Source organism: Accipiter gentilis, chromosome Z, assembly GCF_929443795.1.
Source record: "Accipiter gentilis chromosome Z, bAccGen1.1, whole genome shotgun sequence".
NCBI classification, from domain to species: Eukaryota; Metazoa; Chordata; class Aves; order Accipitriformes; family Accipitridae; genus Astur; species Astur gentilis.
Window position 1 is genome coordinate 47,221,241 of NC_064919.1, and position 15,964 is coordinate 47,237,204.

Consider the following 15,964-nt stretch of genomic DNA (forward strand, 5'->3'; position numbering starts at 1 on the left):
TGGAGAGACCTTCTAGCAGCCTTCCCATACCTAAAGGGGGCCTGCAAGAAAGCTGGAGAGGGACTTTTTACAAGGGTGTGATGGGTTGACCCTGGCTGAACACCAGGTGCCCACCAAAGCCATTCTATCACTCCCCCATCCTCAGCTGGATAGGGGAGAGAAAATATAACAAAAGGCTCGCGGGTCGAGATAAGGACAGGAGAGATCATTCACTATTACCGTCACGGGCAAAACAGACTCAATTTGCAAAACATACTCAATTTATTACAAATCAACCAGAGCAAGGTAATGAGAAGTAAAACGAAATCTCAGAACACCTTCCCACCACCCCTCCGTTCTTCCCGGGCACAACTACCCTCCCGGATTTCACCACCAAGCCCCCCCAGCGGCACAGGGGGACAGGGATGGGGTTTATGGTCATCACACGTTATTTTCTGCCGCTTCACCTCCTCAGGACGAGGGCTGATCACACTCTTCCCCTGCTCCAGCGTGGGGTCCCACCCACGGGAGACAGTCCTCCACGAACTCCTCCAACGTGGGCCATTCCCACGGGCTGCAGTTCTTCACGAACTGCTCCAGCATGGGTCCATTCCACGGTGTGCAGTCCTTCAGGAGCACACTGCTCCAGCGCGGGTCCCCCACGGGGTCACAAGTCCTGCCAGAAAGCCTGCTCCGTGGGCTCCTCTCTCCACAGATCCGCAGGTCCTGCCAGGAACCTGCTCCAGCGCGGGGTTCCCACGGGGTCACAGCCTCCTTCGGGAACCCACCTGCTCCGGCGTGGGGTCCTCCACGGGCTACAGGTGGAGATCTGCTCCACCGTGGACCTCCCTGGACTGCAGGGGGACAGCCTGCCTCACCAGGGTCTTCACCACGGGCTGCAGGGGAATCTTCGCTCCGGCGCCTGGAGCATCTCCTCCCCCTCCTTCTTCACTGACCTTGGTGTCCGCAGGCTTGTTTCTCTTACATGTTCTCACTCCTCACTCCGGCGGCAGTTTCTCTCCGTCCCAACTTTTTCCTTCTTAAAAATGTTATCACAGAGGCGTTACCACTATCACTGATTGGCTCGGCCTTGGCCGGCGGCGGGTCCGTCTCAGAGCCGGCTAATATGGGCTCGCTCTCTCTTGAACACAGGGGAAGCTTCCAGCAGTTTCTTACAGAAGCCACCCCTGTAACCCCCCCCCGCTACCAAAACCTTGCCAAACAAAACCAATACATTCCACCCCTCGCCTCTGTGCATCACATTTTTAAGAACTATCATTAAAATCCACATTCATCACACAAAGTCTTCACTCACATCACAAAAATAATTCCCCACACCAAAATCAAAATAATATCATCACAAAACTGACAAAAGTGGACAATTTACACACACAATCCACCCCTCATCCCTTCACCACAATTACAACAATAAAGATTCCCCACTCATCAAGCAGCTCTTAACTCTCTAGCTGCGTTCAGTCCATGTTTTGCCCGTTACCTCTCTCAGTTACTATCCTTATCTCAAATTCCTCACATTGCCCGCATTCTCCACCAAAAAGACTGTGATGGGTTGACCCTGGCTGAACACCAGGTGCCCACCAAAGCCATTCTATCACTCCCCCATCCTCAGCTGGATAGGGGAGAGAAAATATAACAAAAGGCTCGCGGGTCGAGATAAGGACAGGAGAGATCATTCACTATTACCGTCACGGGCAAAACAGACTCAATTTGCAAAACATACTCAATTTATTACAAATCAACCAGAGCAAGGTAATGAGAAGTAAAACGAAATCTCAGAACACCTTCCCACCACCCCTCCGTTCTTCCCGGGCACAACTACCCTCCCGGATTTCACCACCAAGCCCCCCCAGCGGCACAGGGGGACAGGGATGGGGTTTATGGTCATCACACGTTATTTTCTGCCGCTTCACCTCCTCAGGACGAGGGCTGATCACACTCTTCCCCTGCTCCAGCGTGGGGTCCCACCCACGGGAGACAGTCCTCCACGAACTCCTCCAACGTGGGCCATTCCCACGGGCTGCAGTTCTTCACGAACTGCTCCAGCATGGGTCCATTCCACGGTGTGCAGTCCTTCAGGAGCACACTGCTCCAGCGCGGGTCCCCCACGGGGTCACAAGTCCTGCCAGAAAGCCTGCTCCGTGGGCTCCTCTCTCCACAGATCCGCAGGTCCTGCCAGGAACCTGCTCCAGCGCGGGGTTCCCACGGGGTCACAGCCTCCTTCGGGAACCCACCTGCTCCGGCGTGGGGTCCTCCACGGGCTACAGGTGGAGATCTGCTCCACCGTGGACCTCCCTGGACTGCAGGGGGACAGCCTGCCTCACCAGGGTCTTCACCACGGGCTGCAGGGGAATCTTCGCTCCGGCGCCTGGAGCATCTCCTCCCCCTCCTTCTTCACTGACCTTGGTGTCCGCAGGCTTGTTTCTCTTACATGTTCTCACTCCTCACTCCGGCGGCAGTTTCTCTCCGTCCCAACTTTTTCCTTCTTAAAAATGTTATCACAGAGGCGTTACCACTATCACTGATTGGCTCGGCCTTGGCCGGCGGCGGGTCCGTCTCAGAGCCGGCTAATATGGGCTCGCTCTCTCTTGAACACAGGGGAAGCTTCCAGCAGTTTCTTACAGAAGCCACCCCTGTAACCCCCCCCCGCTACCAAAACCTTGCCAAACAAAACCAATACAAAGGGCATGTAGGACAAAGAGCAATGGCTTTAAACTGAAAGAAGGTAGATTTAAATTAGAAGTAAGGAAGAAGTTCTTTACTATGAGGGTCGTGAGGCACTGAAACAGGTTGCCCAGAGAAGTTGTGGATGCCTCTGGAAGTGTTCAAGGCCAGGTTGGATTGGGCTTTGAACAACCTGGTCTAGTGGAAGGTGTCCCTGCCCATGGCAGGGTGGGGTTTGGAACTAGATGACCTTCAAGGTCCCTTCTAACCCAAACCTTTCTATGTTTCTATGATCTCTGAAGAATAAAGAAACTCATCATTTGTACTCAAAACAGGGATAGCGACAACCCAACCAATGGACAATTGAATTGGTTGTCCAAAGTTAATGGAGGCATTTACTCAGTAACTGCCTTCTAAGCCCCTTTCTGAATCTACAGTTTATTCACATGTCCGTGTTTAGAAAAACTGAAGTTCATGCTTGCACACTGTGCTGAAGTAAGTTCTTTTAGCAGTGGAATAAGGGTCAGTAAAGGATGCAGTTTGCATTATTTTCTGCTGTCATCCAGAAAGTATCTGTCACATTGTCTAAGAAAATTGACTGTTTTGTGGAGGAGGGAATTAAAATTGTGAAACAGAAAGTGTAAAGAAAAATGAGGATGAAGTAGTGGATTAAAATCTTGATGTCTGCTGGTCACTGTCCCCTTCATCCCAATGTCAAGCATAACAACTCCCCAAGGTGTTCAGGTGGGTTTTAAGAAAGTCTGTGACTGGTGGTAAAATTCCCTCCTATACTGTTTTTCTTCTGCAAGAAAAAGCAGCAGGAGGAAGAGAACTATGAGGATGCTTGCTAGCATTAAAACACTGAAGAAAAGACATAAACCTGTCTCAGTAATGTACAAACACCAGAAATAATAAACCCTAGAGGTTTCTTTGGCCTCATAAAAAGTTGTTTTGGGTTTGTGTGGTGGGGTTGTGGTAGCAGGGGAGTGGCTGCAGGGGTGGCTCCTGTGGGAAGCTGCTGGAAGCTTCCCCGGCTCCAAGTTGGACCCGCCGCTGGCCCAGGCCGAGCCCGTCAGTGACAGTGGTGGCAGCGCCTCTGGGATAATTTATTTAAGAGGGGGAACCTGCAGTGAGCAGGGGGATCGGGATGTGAGAGGAACCCCTCTGCAGACACCGAGGTCAGTGCGGAAGGAGGGGAGGAGGAGCAGGGGAGGAGGGGATGCCCCTGCAGCCCCTGGTGGGATGGCAGGCTGTGTCCCCCCAGCCCGTGGAGGGGAGCAGGGGAGCAGAGGCCCACCTGCAGCCTGGGGAGCAGCCCACGCCGGAACAGTCAGATGCCCCCCAAGATGGCCGTGACTCTGTGGGGAGGCCCGCGTGGAGCAGTCTGTGCCTGTGTGATCGGCCCACGGAAAGGACCCATGCCGGAGAATTTTGTGAAGGACCGCAGCCTGTGGGAGGGACTCGCACTGGAGAAGTCCATGGAGAACTGTCTCCTGTGGGAAGGACCCCACGCTGGAGCGGGGGAAGAGTGATGAGTTCTGCCCCTGAGGAGGAAGGAGCGGCAGAGACGAGGTGTGACGAACTGACCCCAGCCCCCATTCCCCGTCCCCCTGCGCTGCTGGGGGGAGGAGGGAGAGAGAACCGGGAGTGGAGCTGAGCTGGGAGGGGTAGCGGGAAGGGGTTCTAAGGTTTGAGTTTACTTTCTAATAGCCTTGTTTTGATTTGATTGGTAAAAAATTAAATTGATTTTGTTTCTTCCCCAAGTTAAGCCTGTCCTTTGCCTGTGACCATAATTGGTGAGTGATCCCTCCCTGTCCTTGTCTCGACCCACGGTCTTTATGTTTTCTCCTCCTCATCCCACCAGGCAGGGAGGACTGAGCGATTGGCCTCATGGTGTTTCATTGCTGGCTGGGCTTAAACCATGACAGAAGTGCAAGATTTGATAGGACATTATTAATGTCAGTTTTTCCAGAAAGAAAATAACTTTTTATATGGCTTTCCATATGTGAACAGAAAAGAGTGACTACATTTAAAAAAGAATAATTGATGGAATTCATGGAGCACTATAGGAGTGTTGGGTAGGCAGGATAACATAGTTCACTGCTGCTGCTGTGGCTGGATATGTGCCAGCAGTAAAATTTATGAGGACTGGAGGTAATTTGCTTCCTAATAGAAGCTGACCTGTCTTACAGAGCTGTATGAAGCTCAGCAGTGATGCAATGGTCAGGAGGCAGGGGAAGAACGCTGCAGATAACTATGCTAACTTTTACCTGCCAGCACCCTCCTCAGGGTGTGTTAGTGATCATTCTTGCTCTTACCTTTGCTGTAGGGAAGGATTACCCTTTTCCTTAGTAGGAGGACTTAGAAGAAGCTGAAGGAAATACTATGAAATCACATATTAACTTGAGGAGTAAGAACTAGTGAGAGCAGTAGAGATAAGGACACTGATGTTCGGAAGGTTTGGGGGTGAGCTTGGAAAACTGATGGCAAAACTGAGCAGAAGACAATTTCCTTTGAAGAACTGCCGAGATTTATTTAACCCACTAGAATAAGGCTTCCACAAAAGAAAGCTTCATTTATCTTTCTGATAGCATGTTCTCAAAGAAGCAGGAATTGGTCTTTTCTGCTCACTTGTATAGTGACTTCTTGGAAAAGATAGTTCTCCCACTGCCTCTGTCCAAAGTATCTCTCTGTGACCATTGCTGTACTGCTGGCTATTAAAATTGTGCAGTACTGTAAGCAATCCAGTAATTTTTTAATAGAGGAGCCTGTCTTCATCATATTGCCTGTGGTTGACAGTGAATAAAGATAACTAAATATAATGAAAGAAAAATCTGTGACAATTTCAAGATTAGTAAGAGTTCTGAGACTACTCTGCTATCTCTGTGATTTGTCTAAATGCACATCATGTATCTCAAAGCCATTAATGATTCAAGTCAAATATCAATGTCCAGTACTGAACCAAAATACTGACAGAATGGAACTAGGGAAAAAAATTTCATTGACTCCAGTGGACCAAGGATTTCACCCAGTGTTTTCTCAAAATGTCTGTTCTGTCACCCCCAAAGCTAGGATTAGGCAATGAATTAGGGAGCCCAGGTTTGCTTCTTGCTTTATTGGGCAAAGCAGGCTGCTGTGTATAGGAAGCCTAAAGGACTGATAATCTGTTGTAAGTTTAAGAGGCCACATTCTGCAAAGTAACCTTTACTTCCCTTTGGATGCCTCTGTTTCCTTTTTTCCTTGCATACCCGTGGGGCTGTCATCTTTCTCTCCTGTCAAGATTGTTTATTAATTGGCTAGTTTTGCTGGAAAGCAATTCCAGGCACTCTGGAGACAGGCATGCTGCTTCAGCGGTGCCTGCAGCTCCTGCTGAACTACATGATTATGGACTTGAAATGGTGCCGTGGTTTAAGGCCAGCCATCAGCTAAGCACGACACAGCCGCTCCCTCCCTCCCCCCAACCCAGTGAGATGGGGAGGAGAATTGGGGAAAAAAAAAAAGTAGAACTTCTGGGTTGAGATAAGAACAGTTTAATAGAACAGAAAGGAAGAAACTAATAATGATAACAATAATAAAATGACAATAATAATGGTAAAAGGAATGAAACATACTAAACAAGTCACACACAATGCAATAGCTCACCACTTGCTGACAGATGCCCAGTTAGTTCCCAAGCAGCAGTGTACCCCCCCAGGCCAACTCCTCCCAGTTTATATACGGGGCATGACATCACATGGTATGGAATAACCCCTTGGCCAGTTTGGGTCAGCTGCCCTGGCTGTGTCCCCTCTCAACTTCTTGTGCCCCTCCAGCCTTCCTGCTGGCTGGGCATAAGAAGCTGAAAAATCCTTGACTTAGTATGAAAACTGCTTAGCAGCAACTGAAAACATCAGCATGTTATCAACATTCTTCTCATACCGAATCCAAAACTTAACACTGTACCAGATACTAGAAAGAAAATTTACTCTATCCGAGCCAAAACCAGAACTAATGGGAATTGAACTCAGGTCTCTCACTTGGCCATACAAAGTGTGACAATTGACTAAACACAAGGAGCATGCTTTAAAGGTTAAAAACAGACATGTAAGGAAAAGAGCAACAACTGAGAAGGTTGCTTGTGGGAAGGTCCATGTAAATGTAACTTAATGCCTTATAACAAAAGTAAAAAATTGAATTGAAACTAAACAAAATGTTTAGAATGGCATGACCAAGAACTCATTAAGATTGCTGGCTCAGAACTTGAGATTTCAATGTTCATCTGAGTTTAGGATGGGAAAATATATAACGAATGTATTTTACATTATTATATATCATACCATTATAATCATTATAGTAATATACATTATGTATTGGAAGCTCTATGTTATATAATAGCTTTTGCGAAGATGTTGCTTCTGTGAAAATGGAAGAATCCCTGGGACAGATTCAGAGCAGGGAACTTTCGAACAACATAGTTGTAAATTAATTAATTTAATTTTTTTTTTAATTTGGTAATAATCTGTTTTAATTACAGTGAATCTCACTGCTAACCTTTTTTATGATGGAAGTAACAACATAATTCTGTTAGTGCATGAGCTTTAGTAACAGCATCTCTTGCCATCTACTTGATTTGGCCAATGAAGTCTTGACAACTGTCTTTTTTGTTACCAGTTTTGGGGTGATACAGTATTTTCCATCACCATCTGGAGGTTGAAAATTAATTAAAACTAAAAACCCAGTTTTCCATTGCAGAGCCAGCTGTTAAGCAATAGCAGCAGCCAATATGGTGATAATCCCATTTTTGTAAAAGCAGCATTAATATTTACATGCCAAATACCAAGTACTTTATAAAAACCTTTTAACAAGAAGAGAACAACACTTCAGTAACTGAAAAACAATTTTAAAAGGAAAAAACCCCTCCTTGCTATTATTCACTTGTCCTGAAATTTTACTAAAATTGTGGGATTGGGCTGATAGAGACACTTTCTAAAAGCAAGAAGAACTGGACTGTGTCAGTACAGTTTAGTGGTCACACGAAAAACTCCCCCACTATTCAAAACCCCACGGTTTTCTGAGCTAATTCACTACATAATTTATTCCAATCAATGTGATCAATGACATGAGATTTCAGCCTCAAGCATTGATGAGGTTTGAAACTTAAGCCTCTTGACACAGACCTGACTTTGCCAGTGAGCCCCAGTGAGCTTAGTGGGTCCCAGCAGAGCCTCCTAAAATCTCAGAGATGTTCTGTGTCATTCAGAGCATTGAGGATCAAGGCTGTAGCTTCTGCCGTGTTACTAATTTCATAGCTTCATCATAACCATGCTACCAATAATTTCTATTGCACATAAATACTTCATAACTCTATTTCCTGGATACAGCTTTTTGGTGTCTGGACTTATGATATCAAATGGGTTAAAGTTTATCCCATTGAAAAAGTGCTAAAAAAGATCCCCATTGTTGGAAATTTTACGTAGAGCTAGCTGACAGAAGCATTGAAGATCATGTCTGCAGCAGTGTCCTCTTTAGAAATGTATTTTTATATTGGTGATGATTTTTTAATTTTTTTAAATGCTTGGTGTTGCTCTGTTGTTCTTTAAAATAGCAGCTGGGGACTGATTTCTCAGGAGCCAGCAGCAGATGAGAACTTTCCCTGTAGCATTACTAATACAATGAAGAAGAAGGTGGGAGCCACTGAATTTTTATTTACACTATGCTGTAGGTGTACATGGAGCTGTACTGACGAATGAAAATGGCGTTAGGCTTTTGTTTGTTTTTAACTGCTTATGGCCAAGCAATTTGATGTGAAAACATCTCCAGTTCTCATGTAACTCATCTTCCAAGGAGGAGTTGCACAGTGTGAAGGAAGAGGAAACTAGCTGAAGGTTAGGCCATGCTAGGGCCTGTTGCCTTGCTGTTTTATCTTCACAGAACTGCAAGGGAATAGGATGGAAAGCTGTTTTGCATTTGGAAAGAAACCTGGAGATTTTAGGGACCCTACCCCCAACAGGCTTTTGTAAAAGGAGACTGTGAGACTGCATTGCATGGCAAGAAATGTCCTTCCTTCAAGTACACCCCTAAGAAACACAAGTCAAGAGCACAGGCCATGAGCATTGCTTCTTGGTGCTCGTACAGTTTCTGTTTCCAGAATTCACCCTGCCTTCTGAACTGGTGGTTGTTTGGGTTTTTTTTTTAAATTTGCATCTGCATTCCCATAGCTGAATTGCAAACTGAACAAATTATGTAAAACGTGTTTGAATATGCATGTGCTCTATAACCATCGATGCAAAAAGAAATGAGGGCTGAGATGGGTTGAATCCGTAAGAACTTTTGTCATGCAGTCTCTCTTCACAAGCTTTCCTCGGGCTCTGAAATGAAGCAGCGGGGAGCTTTTCACTACTGCCAGCTGACTCGCTGTATCAAAGTTTGGTGATGCGCTAACAAAGCTTCCCTGGGAATGTAACGAAAAAAATTTTAAAAAGCTGAAGGACAGCTCTGCATTCATTTAAGGGCTTCTTTATCCAAAGCCCAGTAGCTGCTGGTTAAAACACCCGGCTATCTGAAGGCAGGTGATCACCCTTATTTAGCAGCACCACTAGCCACGTGACGAGAAAATGGTGGAAGATCTGTATTCCTTGTAAACTGCTACAGAAAGAGGGATGCTGAAGTGCAGCAGTAAAGCATCTTTATTATTCTCCCAGTAGAAAGGCCTCTTCAAGTCTTTAGAAGGTAAGCGAGGCTGATATGCAGAAGGTTTTCCGATTAACAGTTCTGTTGTTGCAGTTACTTAGAAAGGGGAAATGTTTGTCAGCATGATGCAAAGCACCCAGGACCTCATTACTGAAAACTGGGCAGCTGTATTTTAATTCTCTTGCAGCTCTTTATGAGAGGAGCTTACATCAGTTCAATGGGATTTCTTTTGTCTGAGTGCAGGCATGGTATTTGTAATAAGAAAACAAAACTTCATTGCAGTTACCTAGCATGTTAGATTATTTTCAGCTTGTTTGTCTAGCTCTGAGGATACAGTGGGACAAAAGGGAGTGAACGGTGGGCATTGGCACCAGATAACTTGCTTTTAAGAATGCTTAATTACTGCTATAGTGATTGTTTGCGATAGCTCTTGCAGACTACTGGACAATGGTATTGTTTTCAGGTTTTTTGCTATCAACTGAAGCATATGATTTTTTAATTTTTTTGCAATGTCCTCTTAAAGTGTTACAGTGAACAGAATATGTAATATTTGAAGGTTAATGGATCAAGGATGCAGCAATAATCTCGGTGGCAAGAGGACTGAAAAATTACGGCAAAAGTTTGTTTGTACAGGCAGTATTTTTGTTTCATTATAGGAGCTTGATTTGTCTCCATTCTGTTGTTTGCTTCTCTGTCTGTGATGAAGGAATGAAAAAATTCTTCAGTTTTAAGTGTGGTAAGCAAACAAATGATAGTGATGTACAGGAGGCATTGAAAATGTATAGAATGTCTAAATATCAGCTACTTAGAGCAACACTGAAAGGAAATGTATGCAGGCTTGGTAGATGTATTTAGCCAGAATCATTCTAAGTAAGTGGGGGGCAGGCAGAGATGTCATTTCTGGACTTATCTTTATTAATACTCTTGGGAAGCATAGCTGTCTTGAGAAAGCGAGGAAGCACATAGCTCTAGCAGCACTGTCAGGAGCCATTAAGGCAACTGTGGGGATCGGGGGAGCAGCACACACCAATCCTTACCCTGCCAAAACACTTTTTTTCCAGGGCTGCTGTGTTCCTCCCAGTACTCTCACCCACGCTCTCCACTGCTGTCTCTTGTGGGGCAGAGGAGTACTAAGGTCTAAAATAGCCTTTTTATTCCTGTCTTTGATGAGTTTGGCTGTTATTTGGCCCTGCATAAATCTGGACAATATTAGAGAAAATCTGAGTAGTTAGAGACAAGTCTAACTTTCGCATAAGTCCACTACTTTAGAAATTAAGATGCTGCTACAAGCAGTCTGTTGTGGCTTTGTGGCATCTCCATAGTGTTCAGCAGTAACGGGGGAGCAATGTTATTTAACAGATTGTAATACATTTGTAGGAAAAGGCAAAGAAAAAGAATTAATCTTTAAGCCACAGTCTTTGTTCACGCAAAAGATGTAGCTCTCAAACTTACCAAGAAATAATGTATAGGTGAGTATATGATTTTGTCAGCACATGTGAATGTTGATAAAGCTGTTTTTATCACTGTAGTGTCTTCAGGACTGGAGACACTTCCTATGACACCCTGTGCAAATACCAAGAAAAATATGGTACTACTGCAACAACAAATGACACCGAGGCAGAGGAGAGGATGGGAGTGACAGTCCAGTTGCTTGACAGATTTCTTAGTTTGTTTTTCCTTTGGACATTGAAGGAAATGGCTTCGCTGTTAGAGGATTTTATGAATTAACTCATTTCAGATATTACTAATTAGTTCTTAGTGTATCCTGTAGATTGTGGTCTCCTCTATAGCCATTGCAGCCGTGAAAAATAGACAGCAGAGATCAGACTTCCTTATTTCAGGCTATGAGATGAAAACTGACTGTGTCCTACAGGAACAAGATAACTCTCCTTAGCAGAAAACATTGGCAGCAAACCCTAAAGAGCTGACTGATGGACAGCAGCCCAGCAGGATACACCTTTGCCTGATTGTCTAAAGCAGTAGAGCATGCAGCTAACCTTGCCCTTCTATTTCCCAGGCTATAATGTGTGAGGAGTTCTGTGTAGGGGAAGGAGAAGCCCTGTGTTCTCACCTCGTTCCTGAACGTTACTTCTTCAGTCTGGTATTTCCCGTTGCTTTGGCTTTTTCACAGCATTTTTACTATGTCTGACATTATCATCTCTCCCACACTTAGGTTGGTTTTTATCTTCCTACTGTTTCAGTGACAGAGTTCCTGTCTCCCTTCGCACATGCCTTTTTAGACCTGCCTACTGCGGGGTCTGGCAATTTTTCCTGCTCTGAACACCTCCTGCCAGTGCAAGCAGGCTGCAGGACTGCCTTGTTTGGTGCCAGTTTTACTGCTTTAGTAGAGCTTATGATGTGCCTTGATTAGGTGTCTTCTCTGACTCATTTCTGGGGTTTTCCTGTAGTTTTCCCGAGTTGCAAATCACCCAATATGGATGAGCACTCTTCAGTTACCAATTTACACCCATTAGGGTATTTCCATTTTAATCTGCCAGTTAAAATTCCCACTCCACATTCTGCATTGTCACTTACATTCTCCTGCTGTCTAATGCATCTCTGACAACTGCAGCTTTAAGAGAGACTGAAGTTTAACATTGATGTCTTTTTAGAGCCTTTTCTTTAGCTGGGTCATAGCCAAGATAGGGAAAATGTAGCTGTTAGTTATTTGTAGGTTTGCTGCAGTAGGTAAGATAGGAATCTAAATTATAACAACATTGAACATAGTGAGCTGTGAAATCGTAGTTCATTAACGTGGAAAAGATGGAAAGCTGGAAATTTGGCAGTAAAGTGACACAGAAGTGAGAAGAAAAGAGAAAATAAACAAATTCACAAGATTTAAGGTATTGAAGGAATAGAAGTTGTTTGAGAAGGATGAGGAATTAAGTCATAAAAAGGACCTGAAAAAAAACATTATGAGGGGAGGAAAAGATAAAAGTCATACAGTGTAAAAAAAAAATTGCCATGTATCCTTTCCTGTCTATCAGCATATTATAAATTGTGCCAAAGGCTGAACTTGAAATCAAAGGGATGCTAGAAAAATCCTAATGCTTTAATGAACAGATCAATAAATCTGTACATCTTGATGTTAAGTGAGTTGTTATGATAAGCAGCTCTGAAAATCATCCCTTAAGACCTTTTATCATGCAAGCAAGACAGAATTCACCTGTTGTAAGATGCTTTGTTAAAAATTTTGATTCCAGCTAGTATAGTATGGTAATAACTATCATCATCATGTCAGCATTCATACATGCAGAGAAACAAATCCATTAAGCAATGCAAAAAGTTGACAGTACTGCTGAAAAGCCAAGTAGAAAACAGGAAATGGCCACTGGAGTTCAGAAGTTAGCTCAGTTGCAGAACTAATGGTCATTACTAATGGTTAAGAGCAGTCTGAGACATTTCAGCATGTCTTCATTTGGAAGGAAATGGGCTTGATAAGGTGTAGACTGTAATAATAGAAGGAAGTGTTGTCCCACAAGCAAGGTTCAGTAGCAGCCATGCAGTAGGCCAGTCATACACACAGAACCAGGATACTTATTTATTTCATGTCTTAGCAGAGACAGGTGCTGGTGGTGACTCCACGAAGCTGGCACCCCACAGTGAAGAACTACAATGTATTTATTCTGTTACACGATTAGTAAAAACCTGCCTAAATTTACATTCTTTGGTTAGCAGTGACCCTCTCATCTACTATTGGCCAGTTATATTTAAATTAGCCTGGCTTGCTATGTAAATTAGCACACATGCTCCTTGCAGGTGGTGGTGAGGGGCAAGTTCTTCCAGCCTGGAATTGAGTTGGAGGTCGAGATCTCCCCCTGCCACCTTTACCTTTCCCTGTTCATACTTTGGCAATTGTCCAGCCGCCTTATTTCCCTCTTCAAGGTAATAGTCGTTAGCAAAGCCTTGTATCCTTTATACAAAGTAATCAGGCTTGCATAGTGAAGCTTTTGACTAATGGTCCTTCTTAAAGGACAGTGCATCATGTTTAACTCTGAATTGCACCATGGCTAGTCTGTAACTCAAACATATGACTACAGAAGGGAGTTCTCATAATTCCACTGGAGAATCTCAGTAGGGTGTACAATGTAAAACTTCCTAAAGATTTTCTGCTTCTGATCCTGCAACCTCTACCTCGTTAACTACTCTCAAAGCATTAGCATACTTCCTGAAAGTGCAGATGGCTGCACTGGGTATAAGGTGCATGCTGCTTTTTCAAGTGCTGTTGATATGCCAATTGCATCATTTGTAGCTGCAGGTATTCTGTTGAATAATCTTGACAGCACATTATGGCAGGAAAATGGTCACTGTGAACCGCACATGCTGGAAGAAAAACTGGTTTTAAAGTGAGGAAAACGAAAACTGAGTTTTCTCAAGGAAAACTTCATTGCTCAATGTGGAAGGTGGGGATCAGTCACAGATCCATGATTAGGCCTGGCATTTTAATAAATTTTTAGAAATACAATTTTCAAACAAAATGTATTTTCAGGTTATACTTAAGGATCTTTTACATCAGACAGATTTAACTTCCACTTTTTCTGCTGGCATTACCTTGTTACAATGCATTTGTAGTGTTTGTTCAACAGTGGCTGTTGATTAACAGATCATTTAGATGTTATTTGTAGAATATTAACAACATTTATTAAAAGCAGAGAGATTAAATGCTAATACTGCTCTGAACCTACATAGCTTGTAGCGAGACCTTGTGATCCTCCAACATTGATGGACGAGCACCCATCACACAGGCTCCCCAACTTTGTGTTGTTAATTCTGGTAATTTTCCACTGGCTCAGTAAAGATTAAGTAGCGTTGAGCTAGGCAAATAACAGAGGAGAGCCCCTGCTCTGAGGGCAAGACCATGTGATAGTATGTGAATGCAATGCCAAAGCAGAGTGTTAGATGTCAAGTGGCATGTTACTTCTACCTTAGAATTTGTTATTCCCTACCTGCTTTTGCACACAAAATACTGAGTTAATAGAATATTATTAAAATGGTAATATTAGGAAATGCCTAGCAGGTTCTACACTTCACAGTCAGAGGCACAGTTGAAGACAGTGCTATTTCATGGCTACAGTCAGATAACACTGCCCTAAAGAATTGTCTTCTGTCCGTGTCCATGCCATGAAGTTGTTAAATGGTATGGGGCAGGTCACTAGGAGTCAGCAGCTGACTGAATCGCACATGTCCTTCTCTGACCCCTGTCTGATGTGTTCTTTTTCTGGATGCCAAAGTGAAGCCAGTGCGGTCTGACTATACCAGCCTTTTTCAGTGGCAGCTAGACATGAGGATCAGTAGTGGCATATAAAAGATGTTATAAAATGCTACATATTCAAAAAACCCCAAAGTTTATTAGGCATCACATACAAGGAACTCACAAGTAATGGACACGCTTAAAATGAATTTCTCTGTTTTTCTTCTGTAACAGTGAATAATTCCTTATCGTTATCTCATAAAGCTGTTGTCCAAGGTATGTTAAATAATGTTTGGAAATGCCCAATACTCAGGTGATTAGCAGCTCTGAAAAGCACCAGAAAGGACTGATTGTTCTGTCTCTACAGTAGTGTTTGAATGGTGCATGGTTAATAATGCTTGGGGATGCAGAAAGGACAATAAAAGGTATCAGATAGTTTTTCACTGGGCTGCACTGTCTTTCCTGTTACATCCTATGACCTGCTGGTGGCAAACCTCTAGGAAGAAACTTTTGGGAACTCTGGGATCTGCTGCAGGCAGCATCAGTGTGGCTTACATTCCTAAGGCCCCGTTTCAACAGGACATCTAGGTTTGGTATTTAAATCCAATTTCCCTCATTCTATATTGAGATGCCCTTTTATTTCATGTGGCTGGAAGTCACGGGTAATTGAAGAAGCCTGGAGCCCTGGATTCCTCCCATAAGCCTTCCTCATCCATAGATGTATGCATAAGGTTGCTGAAATAGCCTAGTGAATCCCATTGTCACTCATCTATTTACTTACATTTGTCCCTCCATGGCTGCCCGCATCCCTCCCTGGCTTTGCCTGCTTCTCTTGTGCTGTGACACAGGAAGGGAGCTGGCAAGGGGTCAGGACAGATAGCCTGTGGCTGCCTAGCAGCAGTGAAAGCAGCGGCGTATGCTGAATAGCAGCTGTGATTTTTTAACAGTCAAACTGTTAAGAGCAGTCAGGAGAGCTATGAGTAGCTACCTGGAAAAAATTGAGGGGTACAGTATAGGTTTAAGAAGAGGAGAAAAGAGCAAGATGGGTAGATAAACAGATACTAAACACTAAAGTTGATTGGCGACTAGGAAACATGTTCATAAAGAATGGTTAAAGAATTTATTCAGTGACCCAAAGTGAGGACTTTAACATGTTTTCAGTTAACATACTGAAATGCAAACAATTTAAGTCTTATGGCTAGAATACATGATTTTCCTACAGAAAGAATATTACGTCTTACAGACATGCCTAACTTTTTCACCCAATTTTGATGCTGAAAACGGAGTAAAAAATCAACACATGGAAAAAAAATCAAGTAACACTATAATCAGTAAAAGAAGCTTTAAATCTGAAGAGTGAAGTGTGAAAAACTAGGAAGTTGTGACTTTTACTAATTTTTAGCAATGGTTTATTCTGTGGTTGTCAAGAAAGTAAGTGACCTG

At 43.8% G+C, this 15,964-nt stretch overlaps 1 protein-coding gene across 6 annotated transcripts in view; it reads left to right on the plus strand.

Annotated features, from left to right (window-relative positions):
• PRUNE2 (prune homolog 2 with BCH domain) overlaps positions 1 to 15,964 on the plus strand; it is a 154,818-nt gene that overhangs the window by 96,811 nt on the left and 42,043 nt on the right. The window contains exon 1 of one of the 6 annotated variants that reach the window (XM_049795457.1): positions 9,178 to 9,369. The exons of the other annotated variants lie outside the window; for them this stretch is intronic. The gene's annotated coding sequence lies outside the window, so the exon portion shown is untranslated. Of the gene's footprint in view, positions 1 to 9,177; positions 9,370 to 15,964 lie in introns of those variants that run through there. 6 annotated transcript variants of the gene reach the window in all.